The sequence below is a fragment of the Thalassophryne amazonica genome, chromosome 15, assembly GCF_902500255.1.
Source record: "Thalassophryne amazonica chromosome 15, fThaAma1.1, whole genome shotgun sequence".
NCBI classification, from domain to species: Eukaryota; Metazoa; Chordata; class Actinopteri; order Batrachoidiformes; family Batrachoididae; genus Thalassophryne; species Thalassophryne amazonica.
The window spans coordinates 58518829-58526779 of record NC_047117.1 but is presented as its reverse complement, the minus strand read 5'-3'; the positions used below and the strand labels follow the sequence as shown (position 1 = coordinate 58526779).

The 7951-nt window shown below is 42.6% G+C and overlaps 1 long non-coding RNA gene across 1 annotated transcript; it reads right to left on the bottom strand.

Moving 5' to 3' along the window:
- Nucleotides 1-7106: 7106 nt before the first annotated feature.
- LOC117526901 lies at nucleotides 7107-7504 on the bottom strand. The gene is made up of 2 exons (XR_004565381.1): nucleotides 7351-7504; nucleotides 7107-7174 (listed from the first exon to the last, which is right to left on the bottom strand). It is a non-coding gene; the product is annotated as an uncharacterized LOC117526901 (long non-coding RNA).
- Between the last annotated feature and the right edge of the window lie 447 nt (nucleotides 7505-7951).

Sequence of the window (7951 nt, the reverse complement as noted above, 5' to 3'; positions counted from 1 at the left end):
ACTGCTTCATCTGGGACCATAAAACATCCTTGAAATATAGAGTTTAAAGGTTGGGCATTATCAAGGTTTGGGGTAATCAGTGCTGCCCTGTAGGAATGTTGCCTGTCATGGGTGGGGGGAAGATTTCCGGGGGGGAAGATGTACTGTTACATCGGGGCTGGATCTTTCAACAAGACAGTGACACTAAACACTGCTCAAAATCCACTAAGGCATTCATGCAGCGGAACAAGTACAATGTTCTGGAATGGCCAGCTCAGTCCCCAGACCTGAATATTATTGAAAATCTGTGATGTGATTTTAAGCGGGCTGTCCATGCTTGGAAACCAACAAACCTGACTAAATTGGAGATGTTTTGTAAAGAATGGTCCAAAATACCTACAACCAGAATCCAGACTCTCATTGGAAGCTATAGGAAGCGTTTAGAGGCTGTTATTTCTGCAAAAGGAGGATCTACTAAATATTGATGCATTTTTTTTCGGTAATGATGTTCAATTGATGCTTGATGACCTGACGGTCTGTGTTGAAACTGAGGATGCAAATGGATGTTGTTTTGTCTGTTAAAATATTTAATTCTTGTTATAAAGATCAGACAATACAGGAATTATCATCCTGCTGTTCCCTTTTTGTTCATGAACCATGCCGATGGACGTAAACAAGGAATTAATGAACTGACATGATCGAATTAATGCGTTCACATCATGAACCCATCAGCCAGCCACACAGAGGCTCTGCATGTCCAGCCATCAATCAGTATGCAACGCACCGGAGGGCACACTGTCATGTGGACTATAATTCACGTGGTGGACATGACATTTGCCACACCAGCTGGCCATTCAGATGATCAGATATTTTCACACTGGTCAGCCTAGCTGACGGTGTCTGCAGTGTGCAATGAGGTGCAGCTGAATGCGTTCCAAAGGTGATATGCGTTTTTATTTTTCACCACGTCATGAGAGCCTGCCCACACATGTACATAGCAGTGGCGTGTTGAGAGGTGATGTTCTTCATGGCACGATATGTGTTCTCCAGCTGTGAGTAGTGATGACACAGCAGTCAGGTGCAGCTCTGACTGCATGGGCATCACTGTGCGCACTTAGATGTGTGGCTGGGGGAGATCCAAAGTTGATGTTGTTTGTTTTATTTTTTCCCATGTCATCATCATTTGCAGACACATGTGCACCACTGTGCCTTGTACATGTATGATTGGAGTACATGAGAGAATACGTGTTCCCCAGCTTTGCATTGTGCTGACGTGGCAGCTACGATGTGAAGTGGTGCAAGCCGATTTCGAATGACATCCATCTCATGACGTGATTACATGTCAACCACGCTCCCCCGACAAATCATAACTGTAGTGGATGTGAGCGTGTGTGATCATGTCAATACAGACATCACATCACCAACCAGCAACATGCCCCCCTGTCCGGAGCAGCAAAGCGCTCACATGAAGGGGCTTATGGCTCCAGGATGTGGGGCAAATGAGATGCGCACACTGTCAAGCTGTCACATGACAGATTGGCCATGTAGACTTTGCAATCGCTTGTCACATAACGCGTTTGTCTGGTCAGATGGGGCGCTGGCTCTGTGACACACAGCTGAAGCAGCTGGGTTTTTATTTTTATTTCTGTTGTGGTGGTGTGGGTGTGCTGCTGGTCGGTGATTCCACCTTCAGCGGGACATACTGGATATGCCATGATGGGTGTTCCTCAGCTGTCAGCTGTTCCATCACGGACATTACAACTGTCTGGTTGTGCATGCTGCGCTGGACAGCGATCACACTGCACTCTGTTGGAGCCTTTGCCACCTTAGCCACACCTCGACAATGTAGGATCGTGGTGTGGGGAATGGGAGGACAACACACTCGCATGCCATTTGCGTTGCTTGGGGGGTTTGAGCTTTCGACTACCTGGACTGCAGCTCAAAAGTTCTGTCCTTCACTCTACATTTGTGTTGCCGCCCTGCATTTTCTATGTGTCCCATGAGTGGTGTTGGATGTTCGTGGGTTGCACCTGGACTCTGGCCGAGAGTGGGTTGAATGGGTACTCACCCGCCATTCGCCATCATTCGGCCACTAGTGTGAAAGCTGGCTTGATTGCGCCATCCGGCCAGGGTTTGACATGGCCATTGATTTCATGCACGGCCCGATGTCTCTGAACTGCGTATGACATGCCTTGCCAATGTTGCAACCATGATCAGATGGCAGCGTGACCTTACCTTGGCCGCCGTTCAAATGGGTTTCCGGTGTGTGCGACACGTGAATGTTGAGTGCATGTACTGTAGCCAAATGGATGTAGCACCTGCTGTACGAGGCGTTGGAAGTGGCTCTGAATTTTCATGAGTGAGAAGGAATTTGTGAGTTTCCAAATTCCATCCATCCAGTCAACCATTTTCTATACATGCTTACTCTAATTAAGGGTAATGGGGGATGGGGTAGGGGCTGAAATCTATTTCAGCAGTAATAGAGCATGAGGTGGGGTGTACCCTGGACAGGACGCCAGTCTGTCGCAGGGCCACATACAGACAAACAAACACATTCACACCTGCATGCACACTGATGCCTCACACAAAGAAGGTTGTGGGAATGCTTCCTGCTCTTTCTGTGTGGAGTTTGCATGTTCTCCCTGTGTCTGTGTGGGTTTCCTCTGTGCAATCCGGTTTCCTCCCACAATCAAACATAATTATTTAGGGTCTGCTCCTCAACAAGGCAAGGTCTCTACATCTGGAGTTGGTCCCTGGGCACTGGACTGTGGCTGCACACTGCTCCTCATGGTTGGATTGTGTCTAACTACAATTAGGATGGGTTAAATGCAGAGGACAAATTTCATTGTATATATGTATGTACTATGACAATAAAAGGCATTTTACTTTCTTACAAGTTTCCAACTCACTTCACCTGCATGTCTTTGGATGTGGGAGGAAGCCAGAGCATGTGGAGGGAACCCACGCAAGCACAGGGTGAACATGCACATTCCACACAAAAAGGCCACACGTGGGAATCATTTCCATGACCTTCTTGTTGTGAAGCAAAAGTGCTAACCACTAAAGGTGCATTTACACATAACCAAGACGCGTTACGAATATCACTTTTCTGTCATTCGTGACCAGTGATGGCGGTAACGCGTTACTTAGTAACGCATTACTTAGTAACGCGTTACTCTAATCTAACCACTTTTTTTAGTAACGAGTAATCTAACGCGTTAATCTTTCCAAATCAGTAATCAGATTAAAGTTACTTCTCCAAGTCACTGTGCGTTACTATTATTTTTGCATTGTGGGTCAACAGCAGCATTAAACTTGGTCCGTGGGCAGGAGGACGGGGTAAGACTGAACTGCCCACTTTAAGCGAGCTGTGAGCTTTTCATCCGCGTTTTTTTGCAGCAGCTACGACTCGTGCTTTTTTTTCTCCTTTATTTACAATTCTGAGCTGAGCCGCTCTGTATCTGCTCGCTAAAAACAGCTGATCCTCCGCGACGCATCAACAACTGACACTATTTTCCACTCAAATGCACCTAAACTCTCTTTCTGAGGACCACATGATGTGAAAACACAATAAAACTTTCTTAGCTGTAAATCTGGTTATGTTTTCTGCATAAATAAATGTTATCCATTCTTTGTGCTCAAACGCCAAAGCAGGGGCGAATCCATATGGAATGGGGGCGTGGAGCAAGGATGTGCCCCCCCCACAACACCCCTAGATTAAAGCTCCAGTTTTGAAGCCGTTTTTTACTACAACTACTAATACTACTTAAAATAATAATAATTTCGACAAGTAAAATGTTTAGAGATAATTTAAATGTTAGAATGAATTTTATAGTTACATTTATAAACAATGTAGGTTAGAAACTGCAAGTTTTACTGTTACAGTGCTGTCAACAGTTAAATATGAGGTCAAGAAAGAGGTCTTTATTTTACTTTTTATAAAACAAATATTTATTTTCATTGAAGTCAAGAAAGGGTGACTATAAAGTGAGTTTTGGCAAAACAGGTATCATTGTCATTTTGAGGTGGCAGAGGGTTGTTGTCGGCAGCTGGGGAAAGTAACTAAAAAAAGTAACTAGTAATCTAACTTAGTTACTTTTCCAATTGAGTAATCAGTAAAGTAACTAAGTTACTTTTTCAAGGAGTAATCAGTAATCAGTAATTGGATTACTTTTTCAAAGTAACTGTGGCAACACTGTTCGTGACACATTCCTGACATTCTTAATGTGACTTAACGCATCTGAATAGGTTTCTTAATAGTGCGTGTTGTGCGTGATATTCTTGATATTCGTGGAGCATGTTTTTGCCTGTCAAAAAATCTTCCACGAATGTCACACACCACCCTCATTTCGTCTCACGTCGTGGAGGTTACAACTTAGCGTATTGATCCATCTTGATGAGTATTGATCCTTAATAGAATGTGACAACGTTCGTAGTGGTTCCTGTGATGGTTCTTGGAGCCCAAACTGTCACGCGTTATTACGAAGTGACACGGAAACTGTCAAGTTTTGACACGACTTGTAACGCGGCGTCACATTTCACTGCGCGCCACGATGAATCAGTTTTCTGTCACGTGTGCAATTAAACTCGGCTCCAAATGTCATTCCACAGTTCCTGCTGAAGCTCCTTGGGATGCTCCTGCAGGTGTTCCACCTGCTGTTGTAGCCGATGAGCGGGAGAACGACTCTGAGCCAGAGGAACCAGCGGAGTGAGAGGAGACTCATGTGCAGCCAGACATCTCTGCACCTCCTCCACCACACATCTGGCTCTGTCCTCCTCCTCCTCTCTGCGCCACTCCATGGCACAGAGCCCAACTACGCATGCAGTCACAAAGTTCTTCTGGAAAAACTGGAGCGATCTGAATTCGGTTGGATGAATATGGGTGTGTGTGTGTGTGGAGACAATTCACCTCGTTCACAATGTGACAGAACTTAACGATGCGCTGTTACGTGCAGTAGCGCTCAATAGCACGCAACAACGCGGAACACTATTCTTGACCGTTCGTAATGGTTCCTGATAATTCTCCAGCAACACGTGCCATTAATCGTAACGTGTGGTAACAGGTTGCAGCAGTTCCTGAGGACACCTGACGCCTCTGCCCCGAATCATCACATTCGTGATCAGCGGCCAAGAATGTGTACTTCGTGGCATTCGTGACTTGTCGTCGTCATGTGTAAACATAGCATTAGCCAAATTCTGCGTCACTTAATAACAAATGCTTAAAGTTAACTTTAAGCAAATTATAAGTGTTGCCAAGTATTGACCCTTTTTAAAGCTTTACAAGTTTGAGAAGCCGCTGGAAGATTATTCTGACAGCAAACAGTGGTTAAAGCCTTTCAACCTGGTGAACATCTTATCGGGCAGTGCAGTCTCGTTTGGTCCTGGGTGATATCGCGGGATTTGACCACTTATGAGGACAGCCGCTCCTGTTGGGCAATATATACACAGAATAACTTCACACTGAAAAATGGTGTGTTGTTTTGTTTTCGGCTGCAGTCACAGAAGTAGTCGTGAAAAGTGCAGGTTTTTTCAGCTCCCAGTGGAGGAGGGAAGACAAGGCAAATGGGAGAGGTCGTGTCGATAAGTGTTAGCCTACACAGCTAACCAGAGTAGTTGCAGTCTCTCACCTACACAATGACCTCGACACGTTTGAGCTCTAGGTCATAAACAAACCGCAACACGTCCACTTTCCACCGCAGTGGAAGTTTTTTAAGAACAGCTATAATTTTGTGAACCCAAAATTTACCGCTAAATTCAATTTAAGTTTATTCTTATTAATTTCCTTTTATATTTAGTTCCTCATTATTTCCCTTTGTTTCTCATTCGCACGTCTCATGTCACTTCAGTAATAAAACTATGAATCATTATCCAAACTCACAAAATCTCAGTCACGTGTGTTTGTTCCTGTAAATATGTAAATAAATGTTAAAATTAACTCAGTTGTTTGTCTTGTGTCTAGTTGAAGACAAATGTTTTCAACTGTATTCAACTGTAATCAACTGTATTCAGAATTTATGACTTTCAGATTTGAGACTGGTCAGTTTTATTTTTATTTTTCCACTTTCATATTGGGTGGTGCCCCTTATGACGTATTTCATTAAATTTATCAAATTTAAATTTTAATAAAGTATTCTGTTCATTTAAATATGATATTGTGTGATAAACACAAATAAAGCCATTAAAAAAAGAATAAAATATAACCTGGCCATAAATGACCCCACTCGGTCATTTTAGTTGCGAAAATAGTTTGGTCACTTGAGGGTTAAAAATGACCACTATCCCCATCCACATTCAAAAATGGTTTTCTTTCCTGTTCTGCTCGATGTTTATATATTTGCCAAACTTGTTGGCATCATGTTTCTCTCCTCTGTTGCTAGCTTGTTAATTTGGCAGAGCACAACGACAAGCACATGATGTGTCTTGTGTTTTATGCTCTCAAAAAACCTTTCCCCACATTATTGGGGGTCCATCTGTGGAGGGGCACCATCCCAAAGTTCAGCAGTTTTAGTGACCAATGTTTTGAACAAAAATACATAGACACTCAATCGTGGATTTAACCCAACAGTCCTTCATTTAACAGACACCCTGACGACCACCTCAAGTAAATTCACATCAAAATCCTTCATTTAATAGACACCCTGATGACCATCTCAAGTAAAGTCGCCTTATGAATTGTTTTCAACAGTATCTAGAAGTTTAGTCAAAGACAGCTGGACTTCAGTATTTTTCATGACACATCAACGTTTTAGTCCAAATAATTCTACAGTTAGTCCTTGTATTGAACATGACAATCAATAATATGGTCAGGTCAGGTAAAAAGTCCACTTTCTAATATCCCTGAACAGCCCATAATTACAACCAAACCATGGATGATAAATTCAGCCCTCAAACTTTTGTTGTGGGGAAAAAAAGAGTTAACAAACAACAATAGTTGTTTAAATAAACAAGAAACTGCACTTTCCTGAGAGATGTATCAACATGATTCTAAGGGAATAAAATATGATTAAATCAGACTTTCTAATTGTTCAATTCAACATCTGACTCACCTGTTCATCTTCACTAGATATTGTCACCAGGTGTGCAGCATGTTTTTTACATTCTGCTTTGCTGTCGTACCAGTTTGTTTGTGTGATGGAGAACAAATAACAACTGCCACCAAAACTGTTCCCATAAGCACATACATCTGCCAACGCCTCTGTTTGGGAAAAAAAAACAAAACAGTAAAAACGTAACACTAAATACCACAGCAAAATAATGATGAAGCTTATCAAAGAACAATAAATAAATAAATACTGATGGTCAACTTTCAAAGAATATACATTAAAGTTTGTCTGCTTGTGCTTGAAGTTCAAATCAAACTATTTCACTTACTTGAAAGCTGTGTCTGTAATTCCTTTTTTTTCTTGGCTGAGGTTCCTGTTAATGGCCTTCAAGTTGTCTTTCTCAGCCTTTAATTGGCTCATGTTTTGGGTCAGTTTGGAGTTAAGTCTTTCTAGCTTCTTGTTATTGGTCTGCAGGTCATCTCTTTCCTTGGTCAGGTTGTAGTTGTTCATCTCAAACTGACTCCTCTCTATGTTCTTGTTTCTTTTGTCTTCATTGACTGTGTCAACCAAGAACGAATGTGGATGGATGAAGCATTAAATACAGCTTGGGTCAGTAAATAGAAATGGACAAAAAAAGATTTTGCTTGCTGAATGGTTATTGGTGTACTTTGATTTTGGGTTGTTCAACCAGAAAAATCCCCATTAAAGCCCCCATCACACATTGCCAGAATGTGCAGGAACCAGCCCGACATGGCCAATATTGCCATAAGAGGCATGGTCAGCTGTGTCAGAACGCATCCAGATTACCTCGTCCATACCTGCACGCTAACATCTAAAGCGTATGTAGACAACAGTTTAGATGACACAGACTGCTGTCAAACGGCCATAAGAGGCGCTGAAGACTGCCCGATGTCCAAACGTTTGGATGG